Source organism: Arvicanthis niloticus, chromosome 18 (genome assembly GCF_011762505.2).
Source record: "Arvicanthis niloticus isolate mArvNil1 chromosome 18, mArvNil1.pat.X, whole genome shotgun sequence".
Classification (NCBI taxonomy): Eukaryota; Metazoa; Chordata; class Mammalia; order Rodentia; family Muridae; genus Arvicanthis; species Arvicanthis niloticus.
Window position 1 is genome coordinate 26,504,679 of NC_047675.1, and position 24,658 is coordinate 26,529,336.

A 24,658-nucleotide genomic window follows, 5' to 3' on the forward strand; every position below is an offset into this window, starting at 1 on the left:
AAAGTATATTGTTCAGCCATCATCTGAAAAGCTTCTCTGTGCAAGAGATGGAAAAACTGTAGAGATCCACAGACAGATATTATGTATAGGCTAGAATCTGGAATACTCAGCTTTAAATGGAATGTTTTCATCAAATCTCTCCCCTCAGATCTCAAGGATTCCTAATATGATGTGTAATGGTGTATTGCCAGGAGGAATGGAGGACAAGAAAACAAAGCCCTCTAAATCACTTGATCAGATAATATATGAACTCACAAAGACTGGAGCAGCATGCATAGGGCCTATACCAATCTGTACAAGGTTTTCTGTGCTTATGTTATGGCTTCCAGTGGAGTTATATGGGAATCCTAAATGTCCAAATGAGTGGGTTTCTGGATTTTGTTCATTCTCTTGAAATCTTTTTCTTTTGTTGGTTTATCATGTCCAAACTTGATGTGATAGATTTTGCTTTATTATATTATTTTTAGAAATAAAGGAAGGAAGAATGGGAAAAAAAGGAGGGAGGAAGAAAGAAGGAAAAAAAGAAAAAAGGAAGGAAAGGAGGGAGGAAGAAGGAAAGAAAGAAGGAAGGAAGGGAGGAAGGAAGGAAGGAAAGAAGGAAGGAAGGAAGGAAGGAAAGAAAGAAAGAAAGAAAGAAAGAAAGAAAGAAAGAATGAAAACTGTGGGATCGTGAAAGGATAGCTTGGTTTCTGGTCAAGCACTGGCTAGAGATGGCTAGAGACCCAACAGGCATCCCTGCAAGGGATGGCATGTATTTCACCATGCTCCCAGACTCCCGGCTCCTGACATGAGGCTGATCCATTGATCAGTGCCTTTCAGTCATGTAGGGCAAAGTCCATACCAGCCCCTCCACAGGTATAGGGCATGACTACAGGCCACAGAGCCTCAAGAGATCTCCGTATTAGTGAGGTACCTAAAGGCCAGAGGGCATAGCCAGTTAAGCATTCCTTCCCAGACCCTTCTCCTTACAAATGGTATTTTGGTGTCTCAGGACTCTCTTTTGCCTATCATTTTACCTTTGCTGCTTGGAGAAAATCAGTAGATTATAACTGCTTAACTCTCTTCCCCACTTCACTTCACCTAGTGTGCCAAAACTCTGTCTCTTCTCCTCCTATAAGAACAAAAGTCATAGTGGATTAAAGGTCTATCCTGTACCAGTAGGAACTCATACAAATCAATTCTATTTACAGTTCAATTTTCATTATTAACTATCATTCTGTTGTTCTCAATGGTTTTGAATTTTGAGGGCAATGTTTATTTAACCCAGAGCAGTAGATGATCAGTTCTAAAATACAACAATACAATTTCTCTTGTTAAGCAAATATATATATATATATATATATATATATCAAATGATAATTAGCTTTGGAATTCATAGACTCCGTAATGTATAAGTAGCTCAGTAGCACAAGTAGATATGATGAAATGCAACCACGTGGCAGTGGAATAATACTGGACCCTTGTTCATTATTTTCACCATAGTTAAGACTTTTTAGTTATGTGAAACTTCAGGAATGATGACAGACCAAGGTCTGGCCATCATCTTTCTGTTCTATCAAAGAACCACCAAAACTTTTCATTTGCTTGTCTTGACCAGCACTGAAATTTTCAGAGCAAAATATATTCTATTTCTGTGGGATCAGATAGACAGAATGCAGAAGACAAATGGACTTTTATAAAAGCGAGGGAACATTTCTTCCTTGCTCAATGGCAATTGGATTATCTTAAGTGCCTAATAAAATGGAAGAGTATAAGGTTAGTTGTAGGGCACATGGACTGTACCACCAGAAAAATTGGCATGGAACAGGCAAAGTGGAGCATGTCCAAATCCCAGAAATCTCAAAAATTGAGATTAGAATCTCATTCTGAGATCATCAGGAGTAGGGCTAACTCCCTCTCTGTTTCCATGCCTGTCAGTGAACATGTAACCAGGACATCCGAACCAGGAGACAAAACCCCAGCCAGGTTGTTACAAGTAGTCAATCAGGTAGCACAGCACCTGGAATTCTTTCCCATGCAAATGAGGCATCTCAGTAGACTTAGCATTCATCCAATGACCTTTTCCCTCCCTGGATATTCTCATACTCTTCCCTAAAACTCTATAACCATTGGTTCATGTGAAATAAAGTATGTCCATTCAAACCTACCCCACCTATAAAGAAATACCAACAAGCTAAGATCATCTCAGAAAGCTGCTTCATAAAAGATTATTGGAGAAAACTTTTAACTAAAGAGCCTTAACACTAAGATTCTTGAAGAAGAGTTTCTACTTCCACCCACAAGAGGAAGAGGCAGATCCCATTAATTCTAGACCTCCTCAGACAGCATTCAGACACCCTGGGAGGAGAGACAAAACCATTATTGCTGTTCTTAGCATAGTCAGTATTGCTTTTCTTTATGTTCCACAAATACCAATCACCATATATCTACTGTTTATCATGGCTATCCCTTTCTACAATTATCCACAAGCTACCTTCAATTTATTCGTGTTTGTAATTTAAGAAGTCCATGCACAGACCAACACATATTTATTTCAAATTATATTTTTACTATTTTATCTATTTTAAATTGTGGAATACACACACACACACACACATGCTATCTCATATAGTAAAACTAAGTTCCACAATAATGTAACTATTTAAACTTGATATGATACAGACGCTTAACTCCAGAACTTGGGAAACAAAAAAGAAGAAGATTAATTTGACACCAGCTGGGCCATGTAAAACTCCATCTCATCAAACCAAAACAAATAAAAAGGTATTCAAACAGAAAAGCATACGTACATATAAGTAAGCATTTCATGAAAATAAATAGGCATTTATGTTATAGACTTTCCCTTATGTGGGGAAGAAATCTCACGGGCGGGGGGAGGGAGTCTGGCGGCAGAGTCCCAGGGCGGTCCGACATCAGGGTCGGGGTGGGCTTCCCGCACTGCCAGCAGAGGATCCCACATTCACGCAGCTGTCGGTGGGCGGGCAAGGTTCCAGGGTTCCAAAAGCTGGGAATCAGGCAGAGAGTCCATGGACACGTGGAGTCCGGTTTTCCAAAGTTTTTATTGTTCATGGCATGGTGAATGGACGCAAGTGGTATACGCTTCCCCCACCAAAAGCCAGGGGAGACCAATCTTATAGGGAAGGGAGAAAGGGGAGGGAATAACTTAATTAGCTACGCCCCTGGCCTTTTGATAATTCATTAATATTTAAATCTCTGGAGGTGGAGACTTGTTAGTCACGCCCTCTACCTGTGCCCTACGTGACTGAAGGTAACAGGTTAAATGGAGTTACCTCGTCCAAGGCCCAACACCCTTAGATATACAAAATGAATTTATATTTTACATTATGCTAAATTGTATATAGATACATATTAGATAGATAGATAGATAGATAGATAGATAGATTGATGGCTTGATGGTTTGATAGACAGAGACAGAGGTACAGGAAAGAGAGAGACCGAGAGTTAAAGGAAAAAAGAGCAAACATGAGCTTCAGAGTAGGTAACAAGAAAAACTTGAAAATTCCTCTACACATTAGGTTGTACAAATTGAATTTTCAGATTCATGAAACTGTTTCATTAAGCCAAAATAATATCAGAGGATATAGGCTGGTTATACATTTATAACAAACACATACTCCTAAGAAGAGGGATTTGTTAACAAAGCCCATTTAATCTCTCTCTTTTTTTTTTTTTTTGTAGTAATTGTTTGTCATTTTTAATTAACTGATCATTCTGACGCAAATTCCTGGTCAGAGTAATGTAAAGAACTTTCTATTGGAAGAAGCATGGTAAATCAAAATACAAACGAAATTAGGCTGTGTGAGGAAGTGTGAAGTGTGTGCTTGGATTGTAAATGTTTGGATGTATTTCTTCTCTTTCCTCGAAACTAAAGTTCTAAGACATCTTAATACAAGTGTATGACTTTTTAAAAAACTTTACCTCTACCTCCTGCCTACCTGTGAATGCCTGCCAGGCTCATAGCAAGACAGGAGAGAGCTCATCAAACCGTCAAGGCAAGTGGAGGCAGCTGGCTGGAAAATGGAGTATCTGGGAGGTAACACTGTGGAAGTAATCAAGCAAGCCCGGGGCACTTAAACATAAGGGCTATTAATAGCTAAGAACATGTGAGAAGAGGGGGATATCCAGGTTTGTCTTAGGCATACCCCTGGTTGCTAGTTGTGAGGAGTCTGTGCCTTCTTGAGGAAGATACTTCTCAAGGTAGAATGAATGAGATGATTCACTTAAATCTCTTGAGTTTTCTGGCTCTGCTCACCTGATCCAAAACATGGCCTTTAAATCCAGAAGTGCCCAAAACACTGGGCTATTTTGCTTGTATAACACTTACTGAAATGAGGTTAAAATCAATTTCATAGAAGTACATGGTTTATGTGTTGAAATATTAAAACTACGGATTAGTTTGTAAGCCAAAAGTTTTTCTGATCGGTGGACACATTTATTACGTATATAATTAATTTTCTATTTTTAATTAATAAATTGTATTCACTTTGTATCCTGATAGCCACTTGTGGTCACCTCCTACCACAATCCCTGCCCCCTACCCACTCCCTTCTCCTCTGAGAGGGTCGAGCCCCCCTGAGTACCTCCCATAGCTAGCAATCAAGTCTCTGCAGGTCTAGGCACATCCTTTCCTATTGGGGCCAGATAAGACAGCCCAGCATACAGGCAACAGTTTTGGGGACATCTCCCACTCCAGTTTTTTGGAACCTATGTGAAGACTGAGCAGCACATCTGCTACATAGGTGCCGAGGGCCCTAGTTCCAGCTGATGTATACTTTTTAGTTGGTGGTTCAATCTCAGAGAGTCCCAAGAGTACAAGTTAGTTGACTCTGTTGGTCTTTCTGTAGAGTTTCTATCCCCTCAAGACACTCAATCCTTTCCTCAACTCTTCCATAAGAATCCTCAAGCTCCATTCACTATTTGTCTGTGGGTCTCTGCATCTATTTGAGTCAGCTCCTGAGTGGAGATTCTCAGAGGACAGCTTTACTAGATTCCTGTCTGCAAGCATAACATAGTATCATTAAGATTGATGCTTGCCATGGGATGGGTCTCTGGTTGAGTTGATTATTACATGGCCATTCCCTCAGTCTTTGCTCCATCCCCTATCCCTGCATTTCTTGTAGACTGGATAGATTTTGGGTTGAAAGTTTTGTGGATGGGGTTCCTGCCTGGCTGCAGGGGGGTTGCCTTTTCAGGTTCCATATCTTCAGTGCTCTTAGTCAGACCTAAGGTCACTACCATTGATTCTTGGGCTCCTCCTTCTCCCAACTTTCTGGCACACCCTCAACATGACCCCTTCCTACCCACCCTCAAATGAAAAGTGTTTTATCTAGAAAGATTAAATATGAGTGTTCAGCTTACAGATTTAAAGTCATATGGTTATGGACTTTTAAACTACACATACAATATCTGTCTCAGCTTGTGTTCAAACCTCTCCGAAGCTCAGTTAATCTTTGCATCAACCCCAAAAGTAAGTCTGGTTTATCAAGAGCATGCATTAGGATAATGACATTAAAGCTGCTCTAGCACATGACAAAAAAATTAAACAAATTTGAATAATATAAGATAGACTTATTATATGTGTATATATACATATACGTAATTTAATATGAGGTTCATAAAGATGAATGGGAACATAGTTTCTGCCTTATACAGATTGACAATCTAGTACAGAAAGCTAGCATAGTCAATTTACCATATAACAACCAGGAACTGGAATAGGTGTGAATAAAAAGCAGAGTACAATGATATACGTGTACTCAATTGCCATAATGAAGCTTGTTATTTCAAACACTCAGTAACAATATCAATAATAATATTAACAATATTATTTCAAACACTCAGTAACAATAGCAATAATAATAATAATAATAATAATAATAATAATAATAATAATAATAATAGTTAAAAATCCCACAGAAACAGTACCATACAGACCAGGACATCTGGAAGGCTCATGTTAGAGGTCGTATCTAGCCAGGTCTTACAGAATATTCAGAGTTGGCTGTATTCAGCGTTATCTTATTTCCGTAAATCTCTAACATAAAAATAAAATCTAAATCTGAGGTTTCAAAAAAAAAAAAAGCATTGGAGAAATCACCTAGGAATGAACCAAGGGGTGGCTTTTTATATGATTAATGCATGGCATGGTGCAAAACGCAGGAGAGGAGAGCTGCAAGGCACCCTACACCCTTAACAAGAAGCCATGGGCAAGCTTTCTGCTCAAATCCTCTAATCCTATTGATCCTGCCTGGAAAGCAGCAATGCTGGTCCACAACACAGAAGGGCTGTGATCGGCAGCAAGTGCACACGGCAGGCACTCCATGCTTCGAGAAACGTAATCATATAACCCTCTTCATTACTCACGAAATCACTGGCTGTCAATACTCTAGCCACGGCCTCCCTGACTACTGCTGTTTAAGATCCTGTCAATCACTTCTTGCGATTTTGCCAACCAAATTCACTCAGAGCTATTTACAGGCAGTATTATCTCAGCTGATAACGTTGCACCATCCCAGTGGCACAAGAACAGGAAAATAAAACTCCTTCCAGCCCATCCATTTTCGCATTCTCTTTGCAAGAGGTAAAGGGTCTTCCGTGTGCTGAGCAGGAATTGAGGTACAAACACAGTTCTGCATGTCTGCTAAAAGCCAGAAAGGCTGATAGTTATTATACAAAAAACAAAAAAAAAAACAACAACAAAAAAAAACAAACAAAAAAAAAATAAAACAAAAAAAACAGCTGTAGCTGTTTTCCTAGACATGACATTAACCATGCATCATTATTGTCTTATTCATCATTATACAAATGCACAACACACTATCATGGATCCTTAGAGCAACTTTATGCATTTATTATTATCGTTCCTATATGAAGATGAAGAAAGTATGTTCAGCTAGAAATCTTGCCTGAGTAGGCATGTCTGGTAACAGAGAAGACCAGAACAGGCACAGGTCTGCTGCCTGGTGGTGTATTGTTTAGAGGTTCCATCTGTGAGTGGAAGTTCATCGACTTTCCACATGGCTGTTATTGATGCAGGCATGAAAATTTCAACTTAGTCTACTGACCCCAGAGCATAGGTAACCAGTACAATTCTCCATAAACAGTGATTGGTTATTCTTAGGGAATCTTTAGAAAATATGAATGTCATCCCTGCCACTCTACTTAATAGGTAATAAGAAACCCACAGCACCAGTAGAAACTCTTGGTTTTGGATAAGTAAATTGAATTAGCATATCCATGCTGCTTGCTTTCCTCCCTCCCTCCCTGTCTTAGCCACTTTCCCACTCCCTTCTTTCCGATTTCCCTTCTTCTGTTTCTTCTGTGATAATTTGAAGCAAATGTTCCATGTCTGTCTGCTGTCCACAGCTCCTCTGCTAACTTCTTGAGGTCCATTACCAACAAATAACTGCTTCTGGAGTGTGTCTGGTCGGCTGTTCCTTGATACCATACACACTCTGCAGAAGCAAGTTCTCACAGAATTATTCTTTTTTTTTTTTCTCAGCCCTAGCATGCTTTCTTTTATTCTAACTCAACTAGGGCACCACCTACAAAAATGCTCAGGCAGAATCCTGGCCACCAAAATTTTTACTAATTTCCATAGTCAGGTACCATTTTCCATTTTCCAACATACTAATGGACTGCCATCCACTGGCTTGCTTGTGGCTGATAATTCAGCACCTAATTTCCTCCAAATTACTCTGTTGTCTGTTTAAACAATTTAAAGCGTGCTGGGGTTGACGTTAGTAGTAGGATGCTTTGTTATCTTACGTGGTACCTACAGTGTGATCCCGAGTTCAGAGAAACAATAAAACAGTGTCAAAAATAAAATGGGGGCTTCAGTTTAATAGCTTAGATTTCAAATTCAATATACTGCAGTGGTGCACACCTACAGTTCTAGCTACTTAAGAGGCTGAGACAGGAGGAATACTTGAGTCCAAGAGTTCTGGGCTGTAATGTGCTATGCTGATCCGGTATCTGCACTGGATTCAGCATCAATATGGAGCAGGGAACCTCCAGGTTGCCTAAGGAGGAGTGAACCAGCCCAGGTCAGAAACAGAACAGGTCAAAACTTCTGTGCTTGAGGACAAGGAAGTAGGCTTCAAGCAGGAATCTGACATTAAGCTAGAACAAAGAAGTAATTTCAGGTAGAACTCTAAATCTTAGGCAAATCAAAGAAGTTTTCTCAGTCAGGAATCTAAACATTAGGCTAGAACAAAGAAGTAACTGCAGACAGGAATCTACATTTTAGCCTAGAACAAGAAAGTAGGCTTCAGACATGAAAATGACCTTGGGCTAGGACAGGGAATTAGGCTCAGATATTTTGGTCATCCTAATAAGCCCTCAGAAACAGTGATCATGGGAGTGTTCACATAATTGGGTTTAATGCCTTGCTTTTTCTTTGACTATTTGTGTTTATTGTCTTGTTTGTTCTTTGATAATCCGCATCTATTGTATTGCTAGACCCTCAACCTAGACCTGACCTTAATACATGTATATAATCAAAATAGTATAAAAGCATAAAAGAGAAGGGGTGATGGGATAGACCATTCTAGGGAGGGAAATTGGGAAAGGGGATGGCATCTGTGTTGTAAATAACTAAAATATCCAATAAAAAAAACCCTTTGTGCCAAGTCTTGTGATATTATCTTTTAACCATTTAAAATGATTAAAATCATTTAAAATGATTTGTTGTCATTGTTGATGTCAGAATAAAGCACTGCACTGATTGGTGGAGTCATGGATTACCCATAGTCTACAGTTCCTCCTCCTCGTTGGTCCACATAGATGCCTGCAGAGCTCTAAGCAGATCTGGAGTCATTTGATGTTTCTGTAAGACACACTGCCTAAGGTCCATAGCATTAGACAGTGTACTCCCTTGTACTGGATATGCCTTCTTCCTGTTCAGTTTTGGCTTTAACATGAATTTGCAGAACATATGACCCAATTCTATTGCATAAAGCTTCCTAATCTTTATTACTAGATAGGAAGTTTTTTTTAATGAACCCCCCCTTGCTCATTCATTTGCTCATTCAATTAATTGGCAAACATTTAGGAAAATCCACTAGTAAACAAAATAAAGTATGCACAGTCAGATGAGTAAAAATGTATAAATAAATTAGCATGGTGGTTTTAATATCAAGAAATTATAAATCTCAGGTATTGGTGGAAAGAGGCAGAAGTCTCCTATAGAGAAAAGGGTTCAAGAAATCCCTTTTTTTGTTGCAATGGGGAGAGCAACAAAACCAACCAACCAGAGTTCCTAGGGTCTAAATTACTAGACAGGGAGAACACAGAGAGGGACCCATGACTCCAGCTGTATATGTAAGGGAGGATGGCCTTGTTGGGCATAGGTTGGAGAGGAGGTCCTTGTTTCTGTGAAGGCTGGATGTGCCATTGTGGGGGAATTCGAGGGTTGGGAGGTGGAAGTGTCTGTGTGGGTCAGGGCACACCCTCATAGAACCAGGAGGAGAGGAGATGGGTGGGGGAAGTGGGGAAAAGGGATAACATCTGAAATATAAATAAATAAAATATACAATTTAAAAAGGGGAAGGGGAAGAAAAGAAATTTCTTTCTGGATGGACAAGATCAGCATTGTCTATGAGGTTAAAAAACAGAGCAATAGTTTTCCAGATATAGAGGGCTGCAGGTTTAACAACCATGAGAAGAAACTGAGCATCATAAATCAAGAGACAAAAATGGATGCTGAGTGGTGTTCATTATATAGGAATGCAAATCTTAAATTGTATGAGACTTCATTATATTTTAAGCCCTTGTTTCTAATATTCATTATGCCATCTACTTACCACTTTTTAGGATCATAAGAATAATGGCTATAATGGCTATAAAAATGAAATATATGTTTTCTTGTCTATAACCTTTATTCTATATGAGCTCCCTGTATCAAGAGCCGAAGTTGTATATACATACTGACAGCTTCTACCTAACTTGACACAAAGAATGTACCTGATAAATATTTATAGATTGATAGAAAGATTAAGAACTAATTGAACAAACCCTTTGGTATTATGTGTTAATAGAAATTATGGTATAATTTTAAATGCAAGATAACTAAAAAGGATACCCTATAATGGTAACCTGGCTTCACATTAGGGAGATAAAATGGAAAGGCAAGATGTTGTGTTCATCACAATTTGTCCTTTTTCACCTCATTGACCAAGGCCAGGCTCTCCTCCCTGGGGCTTGGGTTGTTTGTGGTTATTTGTACTTCATGTTGCAATCACCAAATGCTCCGAGGAGACTGCACTATTTGCTGGCTAATGGCCATTCCTTGGTGTCTTTTGCTGCCACCAAGATGAACAGTGAAAGCTGTGAATAAAATCAGAGATAAAGCAAGATCCCAGCAGGAGACCAAAGAAAACATATTTTGTATGAGCTTTATCAAATCCCTGGATTCTACATGTGGATTTATTTTAAAAATAAAAATTGAACAGGGGGAGTTATTCCAGTGTTTACAATTCCAAAGAACAAATTCTTATAACAGAAATATGCATATGTAATAAATTAAATCTCTTACTTATTTCTCTCTCTTTTTTTGGTACATGTCTATATCCCTCATCTTATGTATAGTCTCACTTACTGTGGCATCCAAATGGATGCTTTAAGAGATATAAGATTTATTTTTTTCTATTTGCATACAAGAATAATGAAACTTATAAGAATCTAATAAACTCTTAGCTGTCTCACCCCCTGTTCTATTGCTGTAAAGAGACACACCATTACCAAGGCAACTCATGTAAGGTAAGGGAGAACATTTAAAATGGGGGGTTGCTTCCAGTTTCTAAATTTCATTCTATTATCATCATGATAAGAAGCATGGTGGAATGCAGCTAGGCATGGTTCTGGAGATATAGTTGGGAGCTAGATCCTGATTTGCAGGCAGAGAGAGAGAGAGAGAAAGAGAGAGAGAGAAAGAGAGAGGGAGAGAGAGAGAGAGAGAGAGAGAGAGAGAGAGAGAGAGACCGAGAGAGAGAGAGAGAGAGGCAGAGTGGGAGGGAGGGGGAGGAAGAGAGATAGAGAGAAAGAACATCTGGGCCTAGCATGGTCTTTTGAAAACTGAAAGCCCTTCCCCATCAACAGGCTTTATCCAAGAAGGCCAGACATTCTAATACTTCTAACCTAAGAAAAAGTTCCAGTCCATAGTAATTAAGCACTCAAATTTAAGAATCTATGGAATCCAACCCTATCAAACTAACATATTCCATTCACTGGTCCCCATAGGCTTGTAGCCATATCACAGTGAAAAAAATAATGCATTGAGCCCAACTTCAAAAGACCTCACAGTCTGTCACACTTTCAACAGTGTTTAATGTCCAAAGTATCTTCTGAGACTCAAAGAAATCCCTTATATATAATGCCATAAGTAATCAAAATAAGAACAGCAGATCATATACTTTTAAGATAAATGGCAGTATATATAATAAAATCCAAAAGAAATCATTGTAAGGAATAATGGATCAAAGCAAGACTAAAACCTATCAGGGCATGCTCTATATTCTGCATCTCCATGTCTGATATAAAAGGATTCCTTTCCGCTTTGTTGACTACATAATACTTCTCTCTGTGTGTCTGATCCCATACCTTGACTAAAACTTTCCTTGTTAGGTATTCCATGACTCTGACATCTCCAACATCTTGGGATCTCCAAGACAATTCAGGCTTCAGTCTCACATCTTTACTATGTGGCCTCAATCTAGACATTCATTAAAGATTCTCCCTTGAGGTGGCACACTTGGACTCAGCAGCTTCCCTTAGCCTAGGAGAAAGATTCCTCAATCTCTTTCTTGTATCCTAGACTTGAAAGCCAGAAACACTCGGCTAAAGCTGCCAAGTTTAGCTGCTTGACAGGGTGAGACCTCCTTGTTCTATTACAGTTTCATCATCTTCCTGTTGTTAATGCTTTTCTTTTGTTTATGATTTTCTTTCTTTGCTTAAGATTTTTGTTAATTTTTTCTCACTTGCTGGAAGCTTAACAGATGGTCTTGCCCTGATTTTACTCGTCCTTTTATTCCATTTTCCATAAGGCTTTTCTTTAATCACTTTATCTCCTTGAGCACCGAACTTAGCTTCATTGCTCTTGGTGCTCTCCTTAAACTGTCCATTTTCCATTTCTCTTTGTCCAGTTTAATTCTTTTCATTATAGATATGCAAAAAAGCTCTTTTTCATAACCATATACAGAATCAATACTAGGCTGCCTTGAAAGCTCCCCTGCCAATCCCATTAATCTAAAATTCTTCAATTTAGCCTCAGGAAGATTTTAGTGCAAGAACAAAAATCTGCATTGTTCATTCCTAAAGCATCATAAAAATAGTTTTTGTACCACACACTAATAGTCTTTCATTCTGAAACTTTTTGATCTGGGTCTCTATGGTTCAAATTAAGATAAGCACTGTCTTCTATGTTCCAATTAAGATGGCACACTAGGCCTCAGTTAAGGTGTTCAATTGCTTTTCTAATTCAAAGTCTCAAAGTTTTTTTGTATATATTTCCCCCCAAACAGTGTGGTCTGTCTCCTCAATACTCCACACCTGGTACCATCTTAAATTTTTGCCACTCTTTGATTGCTGTTAAGAGACACCAAGAAAAAGCAACTCTTATAAGAGAAAGCATTACTTTGGGGGGTTGTTTTCAGTTTCATTGGTTTAGTTCATTATCATCATGACATGGTACTGGAAAAGTAGTTGATGGCTATATTCTGATCTGCGGGAACACAGATTGAGAGAAAGGGAGAGAGTTGGTATGGACTTTTGAGTCCTCAATACAAACCTATAGTAACACATATTCTCCATCAAGGTCACACCTCCAATCTTTCTAATCCTATCAAACATGTCTACTCTCTGGTTAATGTCTCTGGTTCACAAGCATTCAAATACATAAGCTAATGGGGACCATTGTTATTTAAACTGTCACAATAGTCAAGATATTAATGACCACATATAATAATTGAATTCATGTGCCACTAGGTTGACTCATGTTTACCAAGTATTTCTTGCAAATCCAGTTTATTAAGCTGTAAAATAGGGTTATCATGTAAGCTCACAAAATCATTGTGAAAACTAAAATATACCTTTATTCTTGTGAATTAGAATAAAGAGAAACTAAGAGAATACAATTATGAAGAACAACTTTTTGTTGCCCAAGATTTCTCTGCTCCAAAATTCTTCCATTGTGCTTGGTGATTAGTAGTCAAAATTTCTCCTTATTGTTTCTAGGACTTGAGTCTCAGGGCATTGTGGTTTGGTAATTTAGTACCAAATGAACAGTGGTACTAAAATTTGGTGATTGTTACCAAATGAACATTGCTACTGACTCTATTTCCTTCTCTCCCAGTCTCCTTTCCTTTTTCCTCCTTTTTCTTCATTGTCTGTCTTTCTGGACAGGATCTCCCCACATGGCTAAATATGGCCTTAAGCCTGAATATTTCTGCCTCTTACCCACACTTCTGCCTTAGTGTTATACAAATCTATCATCATCATCAGATACATAATTGCTGATTCTAATTTTCTAACCTAGATTCCCAATGATAAAAGATGTAAACTTTGGGTAAAGCGTATTATTTATAGCTGATCTCAGAGCTACAAGACAAATGCTTAACTACAGTGAATTAAGGTAGGATTCTGCTTCTATGTAAATTTCTACATTGTTTCTTAATATCCCAATTCTCACATTTCCAGTTTAGCAGGTCATACTGAAAATCTCATATACTTTGTAATACTAAATTGTTGTTGCTTTCTACTCTCTTGAATATGTAAGAAAAGATGGATAAGAAAAAAAAAGATGGTTAAGCTTCAGCTGTCTTTCTGTCTTTAGACATAGTAATTTATTTGAAGATCAGTGTATCTTTGAAAGAAAATATTGTCAGCCCCCAGTTACAAGTAAAAGCCATAGGGACTAGAAAAGCTATCTTTCTCAACATTTTTTTCATTGTCAGACACACAACAGCAATCTGCCTCCTAATACATTGCTAAGTCCATTTATTGGTCTTTGAATCTTTCAAAAACATCCTGTAAAAATAACCAAGGAAGATAGAAATAGTGGTATTATAGTTTTAATATGTTTAACATAATTGCAACAGTTGGCACTTACTGTTGAGTAATAAACAATGCTGGACATATTTAACAATATATATTCTATGCATTAGTAAATACCTCTAATTTTTAATCTTTATATATTCTCATCTCTTTTCAGTTTTAATCTTAAAATACTGTCTTGGCTGATTATGTACTTTCTTTGGTTTGCCCTGCTATCTAACTTATTTTCTGTACTCTTTGAAAAAAATAAGTTTTTGGATGTCTTACATAAAAACTTGAAGAGTAAAATAATCTTCATGGAAACTAAATGCTGAAAATCTTGAAAAGGTCAAGTCTTGGCAGGTTGCAAAAGAGAGAAGATCTGGAAGAATTTGAAGGTTATAGCATTGAAAGTAATTCTGCTATTCATTGATTTCTCAGCTTTCATTCATGCTGATATGCTTATTAAGATTGTGTGGGGTGTTTACTATCTTTCAGGTGTGAAATGTAAAACTGAAAATGTGTTAGAAATATTCTTTAGTCTGATGGAATCCATCTTTTAGTGTGAAGTAAATTAAAGTATGTAAGCTTGCTTATTATTTTTTGTGGCTTAAGAATGCTGTTCCTTTGCTCATTTGTTGTTTTTGCTTACTATTGATACATTCTTTTTTACTATCTACTTAATATTTTGTATGTCTCATTGGATTTCTTTCAATCAACTACTGGTTGACTAATACTGATTCAAGCTTCAGTTTTACTTCTAAGTATGTGCTTTTATCTGTCTTTCTCAGCTCTACCAAATGACCTGTCTTGACAACTAGTTCATGAGCCAAGACTAAAGTTTGGCAAACCATAATTTTGCTAAGAGCTGATTTTGGATTGTAATTTGGCTCCAGGCTCTGTTCCTGAGTTTCTGGGCACCCAGAGAGCATTTGAGTTAAATCCAAACACAGAGACAGAAGGTGAAGTCATTTGGGATTTTTGACATCTAATTGTTATTCCTATTTTGAGCTTATATTCTCCTCAGTACTTCTGTTTTAAATTAAGCAAATTTGACTGAATGGGTAAAGACAATGCAAAGAAAAAAGTAGGGAGACAACTGTGTCAGGTGCTCAGACTTTTGGAGAAAATATTTTATCTTCCCAACCATCAAATAGTAGATTCAAGCAAAACCAGCATCATCACAGTCCTTAGTTGCTTCAACTGTTTCACAACAGTTCTTATAGTTTATATAGTTCTTATAGTTCAGTTTCTAGTTTATGCTAATCAAAAGCTACCCATAACTGCTAGTTATGGTATGTATTTACTGTAACTTGTCTATTGGTATAAAGGTTCACATTCTTTATGCATTCATAGTTTATTATGATGAAGCATACATGTATTTCTTTATTGCAAAAGAGACAAAAATACTTAAATACCCATCTTCAAGAGGCAGCAGTACTCCAATACTTTTTTTACCCATTATAGAAAATGCAGAATTTAAGTTGAAATGATAAAAACTTACTCTACCTGTGTTCTTTCTCATAACAATAAAATATGTTGATTTTTATTTGTTTAAACTGGAAGACTGGAATATGCTGGGGTGGGGCAAGTGACTCAGGATAAATACAAAAAATGTACTGTGATCTTTATCTTTTCATTTACTGTTACTTAATGGAATTATTTATGTTGTCTGTGATCATTATCTTTTCATTTATTATTACTTAATGAAGTTATTTATGTTGTATAAAACATGGCTCTACTTCAGTTTCCTTGATTTTGTAAGTGTAGAATGATTTTTTTTAATTCTCAATTTTTATTAAATACTGCCAGTTCTCCATAAGCAATAGAAACTGTTATGAGGCTGGTAACATGAACAGCTATTGTTTCCTCAAAGAGGTAATATATGTTTTTTTAACTGTAAGCACTTGAAACAGTATCTCATATAATGCAGTTATTTGTGGTTACTGGTTTAGAAAATTTTTGAATGTTTCTACTTTAAAACAGGGATTTCCTATGGGGAGACAGCTCCCTCATGGAGAACACTGAGTAGATGTATATATTCAAGTACATCCTTACTCATTGTCAGACAAAGACAATGAGAGACTCCACTTTCTTAAACTTGAATAATCCTTTTAATCAATGATATTCTTTCCTTAAGTTCTACTTACTATATTATTTTCATTTTTAATTTAATTTACTCCCATCTTGTACATAATTTCTCATAATCCAGTCCTAACAGAGGAATCTCATCCCTGGGCACACTCTTGCTTCATGTGCTTTCTTTATAGTCTGTCTCCTTCTGTCCTTGTACCATGAGAATTTAGATAGCATTTAAGAAAGGATTCAAAATGTTTTCTAAGAAGTACAGGAAGGGGAAGATGTTGAAACTGTACAACTCATGTGCACATTCATAAAAAACACACATAGACACAGACACAAAGACACACAAACAAGTGTGTGTGTACAGTTATTTAGAAATGTAATATATTTTATTTAATAATCATGATTACCAAATAAAAGTACCTTGAGAGTTACTAAAATAGATGATTTTGAAGGTTAATAATTATTTTATTTTGAAACACAACCATGGCCTAATAATATGAAAATAAATAAAACTATTCAATGATTACAGCTTTAAAAAATAATATATATATATAAATTTAAAATATCTATAATAAAATAGTGAAGATAATGCAACACTGTTTTTTGTTTGAATTCTTGACCCTGATATTTATAAATTATTTTATGAAGTGCTTTTTATATTATTCTGGTTGCTGGGAATGGAGAGCTTGCAATAAGGATTTGGAAATGGAGTGTTTAATTAAAAAACATATCCTAGGAATCAAAAATTAGGGGCAAGAAAAGGAGAACTGAAAAATAATAATTCCTTTAAAAGGCAATCCATCCCTGAGGTTATTTCTGTGGTCACGGTGCCTTGATATCTTCAGTACCTCCAGAGAGATATACAGAATATTTTTTTTTGGAAGTTTTCACTTCAAGTGTGGGCTACCGAAGCATTTTTCCAGCAGCTTGTTTCTTCCTCCCTCCATTCCATCTCACTATGGGTCAGGAAATGCCCCATTGGGAAATTTTCTACCTTTTAAAAATCCTGCTGGCACTTCCTTCATCAAACAAGACTCTGGGCAGAAAACAGAGCTCCACATCTCCAGTCCTTGAAGTCGAAGATGATTAGTAGTGACAGAAGGGCCTGCCTCAGTAGCCATCATTAGGTGTAACATTGGGATAAAGAAGTTCATGTCTGTTTTACCAAAATCTTACAACAATTAAATACAGGTTTTAAAAATCTCATCCCCACAGGTGAGGCCACTAGGATAAAGTAAAAAGCTCCAACCTTCTGTTCACACAGACAGGCCAGGTAAAACTCAATGAGCCTCCAAAAAAAAAAAAAAATACAAATTGATAAATATGGAAAGTGGACTTGTAAGAAGAGAAAGGGATTGAAGAGGTGGAATGAAGCCAAGAGAGAGTAGGGGACAAGAGGAATCAAAGTTGACTTAGACATGTATAAAAATTTAAAAATAAACTCACCAAGTTTAAATACAAAACACAAATATTCATACTATCACTTATTTTTATAGGAATATAACTGAACATTAAATTTAAACAAACTCAATCTTGATAAATAACATATGGTTTCAACCAATAAATATTCTCCAGAGGCAAATATTAAATGGTAAATATCCTTAGAATGTCTCACATTGATTCTTCTGTCAATCAAGTTGATGGGCAGCTGAAAGATATTTGATAAAATTAGCTGAATGCAAACAACACATTTTTAATCTTTAAAACATCAAACAGCAAAACATCCCTTTAAACCAATAGCCTAATAATTGGGACATGAAAGGGACATTTGAGATGGGCAGTTATAGAGGACATCTGTGTGCCTTACCTAGTACTTCTGAGTTACTGGGTGCTGCAGAGTTACTGTCTCAAGTTGTGTGATTTTTAACAAACTAACAATACTTACTATATCTGGTTCTGGTAGAAAATGGGAAGTGGGGGTATGGGTTTGATAAGTGGGTCCTTCTTCACTTAAACGGCATTAAAATCATGTTTGTAAGAGCTCACTTAAGTATTAAGGGTGTGGATTAACAACAAATTTTTTTATTATTTCTTTCTGGTTTTATGATTTATTTTTAAAGCTAAAGAATATATTTGAGAATGAAATAAAGCAGACAATAAAGCATTTGTGGCTGAAGAGACTGCTCATGGTTCAAAAGTGCTTCTTGCCTCTGTTGCTAGTGGGGGTGCAAACTTGTATAAACCATTCTGGAAATGAATATGACAGTTTCTCAGAAAACTGTGGATAGTTCTTACTCAAGATCCAGCTATACCACTCCTGGGTAAATACTCAAAAAATGCTCGACCATACCACAAGGACATGTGCTCCACTATGTTCATAGTGGCTTTATTTGTAATAATCATAAACTGGAAACAACCTAGATGTCCCTCAACTGAAGAATGGATACAGAAAATGTGGCACATTTAAACAATGGAAGTAGTTACTCAGCTATTATAATGAGGACAACATGAAATTCACAAGCAAATGGGTGGCACTAGAAAATATCATCTTTAGTACTTCAGACCCCAAAGGACATGCATGGCTTGTACTCATTTGTAAGTGGATGTTAGCCAGAAAATACAGCATACATGTTCTACAATCCATAGACCCAAAGAAGCTAAATAACAAGAAGGACACAAGTGAAGATGCTTAAATCTTACTCAGAAGAGGATGGAGGAAGGAGCTGGGTTGGAGAGAGGATGGGGAGGTTTACAGTGGCCTGGCAGGCAGGGAAAATCAGGATCATGTTTGAGGAGAGAGTAGCTAGAGCCAGGAGAGTGGATGGAAATCAGAGCCTCGTGGGGAGGGGGTGCAGTGAGGGCATCACTAGGACCTGCCAGAGACCTGTGATGGAGCAGGCTTCCAAGAGTCTATGGGGTTGACTCTAGCTGAGACTACAAGCAGTGGGTGATAAGGAACATGGAGTGGCCACTTTCTGTTGTCAGGCAGGACCCTTAGTGGAAGGATAAGGACACCAAGCCACCCACACAACCTTTGACCCAAAATTTGCCCTGCCTAGAAAAAGGGCAGGAACAAAGATGGAGCAGAGACTGAGGGAATGGCCAATAAATGAATGGCTCAACTTGAGCCCCATTCCACTGGCAAGAATCAATACCTGACACTATTAATGATACTTATATGGAGCAGAAACTGAAGGAAAGGCCATCCAGAGATTAACCCAATTGGGGATCTATCTCATATACAGTCACTAAACCTATACCGTATTGTGGATGCCAAGAAGTGCATGCTTAAAAGAGCCTAATATAGCTGTCTTGTGAGAAGCTCTGCCAGAACTTGACAAATATAGAGGTGGATGCTGAAAGCCAACCATTGGACTGGGCACAGGGTCCCCAATGGAGGAGCTAGAGAAAGGACTGAAAAAGCTGAAGTGATTTACAACCCCATAGGAAGAACAACAATATTAACTAGGTCCCTCAGATCCCTCAGAGCTCTCAGGTATTAAACCAACCAAGGAGGGACCCATGGCTCCAGCCACATATGTAGCAGAGAATGGCCTTGTTGGGCATCAATGGGAGGAGAGGCCCTTAGTCCTGTGAAGGCTTGATGCCCCAGTGTAGGGAAATTCTGGGGTGGGTAAACACCCTCATAGAAGCAGGGAAAAAAGGGGATGGGAAAGGGGGTTTCTGAGGGTGGGAACCAGGTAATGGGATAACATTTGAAATGTAAATAAAACAAATATCCAATAAAAAAGAGTATATTTTAAAAAATGATACTCTGTAATACGTCCAGACAGGAGCCTAGCATATCTATCCTCTGATAGGTTTCACCCAGCAGTCAACTGAAACAGACACAGAGACCCACAATCAAACACCATATGGAAATTGAGAGTCTTGTAAAAGTATTAGGGGAAGGACTGGGGGAGGAGAAAAGAACACCACAGGATGATCAACAGAGTCAACACACCTGGACCCTTGGGGGCTCCCAGATTCTGAACTCCTTCACACATATATAGTAGATGTGCAGTTCAGTCTTCAGGCAAGTCCTGAAACAACTGGAGGGAGAACTGTCCCTAAAACTGTTGCCTGTCTGTGGAATCGGTTCACCTGCTGATCTGCCATGTGAGGCCCTCTGTGGGAGAGTTTGTGCCTAGTTCTGCAGAGACTTGATGTGGCAGTGTAGGACAACACCAAGGGGGAGCCTCCCACTTCTCAGAGGAGAAAGAAGGGGAAATGAGAGGAGGAGTTGTTCGTGGGGGGAGACCAGTAGGAAGTGGGGGCAAGTGATCTGGCTGTAAAGTGAATCAATCAATCAATCAATCAATAAGTAAATAAATAAATAAATAACAGAAGAGGTCTTTTTGTTCTTGCAGAGGACCCAAGCTCTAAGCACACACACAGTACACATGAATAATGCAGACAAATTACTAAATGAATCTGGTTTAAATAAAAGAATATTCATTGGTAATGATAGAATATGGCAAAAAGAGGGTATAAAAGGATGTACAGTTGGTACTCAATAGCATCTCTTACCAGAAATGAAAAACAAAAATTATGTTTCAAGGATATTCTCAGTCAAGAAAATATGGTCAATGAAAAATTGAATGAAAAAAGTATTAAGATGTTCTGAGTTGATCAACAACAACAACAACCTATTTACATTTCCAAAATATTGGCTATGGTTAGCTAGAAAATATTATCTTCCCTTTTATTTTGTAGAAATAGGCCTTTAGTTAAAACTAATATTAAAAACAGCCAAGAGAGAGGGAGGGGGAGGGGGAGGGGGAGGGGAGGGGGAGGGGGAGGGGGAGGGGGGAGGGGAGGGGAGGGGAGGGGGAGGGGGAGGGAGAGAGAGAATGGTGTTCTTACCTCATGATGAAACATAGCTACAAAAGTGTGGTCACTGGCAGATTCCACTTATAGTTTAGAAAAAATGATACCAAATGATAATAATATGATTATTTCTTTTTCTTCTGGTTTCTGAGAATGTTTTTGAGAGAAAGCATTCTGTGACTAAAAATCTGTAGGCAAACTCATCAATTTCTGTTGCTAGGGGGAAATAGTCTAGCTGAACTAAGAACTAAACTGAGCATGAAGAAAGAAAATAAGTGCTTTGGTACAGATGAAACCCAGTGAGCCATGGCCACAAGTACTCTGAAGATATCGATGTTTGCATTGTGTCAATAAAAGGAGTGATTAAAATACTGTATCAATCCTTCTTGCATGCCCCACTCTGCTCATCTAGAAGACTGATTTTATCCATGATATAGCACAGATAATATCTGCAGTCACAAGGATAAATTGACTACAGTAAGTTGGAAAATTTTATTATGTATTGATGCTATATTTCCGAAGCAACTGATGTCATAGAGTGAAAGTATTTCTGTACACAGGGACTACATGTAAATGGAAGATAATAAAAAACCTTCTTGGACTCTTTTTAAAGTGTATGTGCCTTCTGGAGACAGGAAAGACAAAATTCACATATTAAAAATTAGAAAACTTCTTCTAGCAACAATATGCCATACTCTCTTCATCTCCAAACTTTATCAGAGTTTAGTAAAAGTTTCCAATGAAAAGACAAGATCATTCAACAAGCAGAGTTTCAGGTTCTCTCTCTCTCTCTCTCTCTCTCTCTCTCTCTCTCTCTCTCTCTCTCTCTCTTTCTCTCTGTGTGTGTGTTTGCATGTGAGCATATACACATGTGCATTTCCTTGTAAAAGCAATTCAATGTTGTTTGTTCTTATATGGGTAATTTACAGAAACACTTAAGATAATGGATAGACATACAATTTGGAGGCTATGTCATGGAAATTAGAAAAGCTAATTCCCTACAATTTGATATATAAAGATTTCAATATTTATGTGCCTACATATCATTTCTATGTCTATGTACTTAGGTATATACTCTATGCATTATGTAAATACTCTATGTATCTATTTATCTACTATCTATGTACACTTGTTATACACCAGAATTCTACTTTTTCTAATATTAAACTTTATCTGGTGTCAAATACTGATGCTTATTGTTGCCTACTTGCCCAAGTTTAAGGTAAGATTTGAATCCATGTCTTCATTGCAAATATGGTTTTACAGAAGTTCATCTTAGAAGTTATCCCTGAAATTTATAGAAAAGAGTGCTCCTTGCTTTGACAATACTATAGGAAACATGACCTATACATTTCCATTTCCATTTCTATCCTATTATCTAATCATATCCTTTATACTCTTGAGCAATGCATCAGGATCAGGACTTGCTCCACTAAGAAATCAAGGCAAATATTCACATATTCATTATATAGTTCCTCATATGGAAAGATGTTTAGGAATAGCAGTGTTTTAGTATTTTTTGCACCATTTTTGCACCAGTGAGTATGAACAAAACTCTTGAGTTGTTCTGTTTTCACTTCATCTGTTGAAGCTCTTTATGAGCACCCGTGCCATTCGGTAGCAAGTGAAATGCTGAACATTATAGTAATCAGCATTGGATCACCTAAATTGTTGAGAAGAAAAAAATAACCTTCAGGGACTAAGTAGCTGTTTTAGATAAACTACTAAGAGTCGCATTTTCATGTAAGTCCAATGATTTTTACACCAAGTTTCAATGATTGTGTAAGAACTGAAATTTATACAATGAAAAGACCTATGAATTTAATGACGAGTGAATAGCTTCAGGGTCTCTAAGCATCTCCCATTCCCTATCACATCATCTGAGAGTAACTTCTTCCATCACTCCAAAGAACATGCGACTGTTTCAGCCAACCACAGTATCATACCCTCACAACTTTAGTGATTGACCTGGATGCATGCACATGGTCCAAGGATCATTAATGAAACTCACCAAAATATTATTTTTGTATTTAATAATTACTGAATAATTAATATCCAGTTGCATGAAAGTGTTTAAACTAGAAACCTTATAAAAGTTTTTGACACACTTTGGGCATGCTCCGGAAAGAATCCAGGTTCTGACATTATTTTTCACATCTTCTCATGAAAATTTCACCAATGAGAGGAATAATAGAGGTATTTTATGATTATCACCAAAGCCACATCTAACGATATTAAAAATTAATGTAGAATAACTGCTTTCTTATTCACGTCTATTCATGAACTTCTCTGTCTTTGACTTTTAATGCACATAAAAGTAGCCCATGTATCTTGATGCTGTAACTTAAATTCCTGTTACCTGTGTTGCAAAACAAATTAATGATGAAGTTTTAGATATATTAGGCAACAATTCCTCCATTTTTTTTCTTAAAGCAGCTTAATACAAATGAACAGAGAGTTTTAAATCAACAGTTGTAGGGCACACTTTGAAATTAAGAGTTGAACATATTATTTTTGCTATTGAATAGTTTCGATTCTTTCTTTACCAATGCACAGATTGAATAGAAACTATAGAAAGAAAATATCCCAGTATTATATGGCTCATTGCAAAGATCCTCAAAAAAAAAAAAAAATGCATTCTTCTGAGCCACTCCTGAAATGTATGAATTCATTTTCAAGAATCTCTCCACTCGGTTGAATTTGTTTTCATGCGCCAATATTTCATCAAAACATAATGAGAAATATTGTTGTAAATGCTTTCAATGAGTGTTATTGCAGAACATTTTCCAAATCACTGAAATTGTGTTTTGGAACTAAAGCAGTTACAGCATCTGCTAATGAGGGTGGAGCTAAGGCTCTGAAACTTTCAAAGGCTACAAATCATAATGGGATCATGAAGAGTTTTAAAAATGTCAAATATTAGTTCAAGTGATTTCTAACAATGAAATAATTGCCTGGGGATTTTCTCAGAATGGAACATTGCAATCTATTGCTACCATGTTAGCTGCAGAACACCAACAAATACATTTTAATGTTCTATGCCAACATTTTAGTATTTTCAGTACTTGTATATTTCTTAATGAATATTTTATGAGTTTTTCACTGCTGAAGCTATTTAAGCATGTGATATACTTGCATCATAATTAATGAAAGACAGTAAGGTTATTTTTAAAAGTGCAGATGTTAAATAAGCCAGTAAACATCAGAATGAGAACACAGATCTTCATATCTTCATTAGGACAATTGAATATTAACGGATAAAAATCAAAGGTCCATTGTTGAGGCTTCGCCATTTCATTCTTTAGCTTTAATGTTAATCAAGTAATTGGAAAGTTAATCTTTTCTAAACACTTATAAATATGTGTAAATAAGCACTGACATCTTTTGGGAGGGTGATCCATAAACTGATCCTTTCTGTGTAACATCTATATTATGCTATGCTGGCTGAATAAAATTAGGAAACTTTTAAATATACCATCTATTGATTGCTAACTCAATGTAAATAAAACCATAAGCATGTATTGCACTTAATTTTTATACATTATTTTTTTCTTTACCATTTCCCAATAGCTGAAAACCTTTTTGTGGATGAAGAAATAAGAGAGGTTTATATAATTTTGCCAAGGTCACATAGATGAAAGTGGTGACCTATTTGACTCCAAAACAATGTTCTTTACAAAGTTTTCAAACAGAACCATATGAAGACCAGGAAGAATCCCATAAACACCCCATATGTCAAAGACACTCAGCGGAA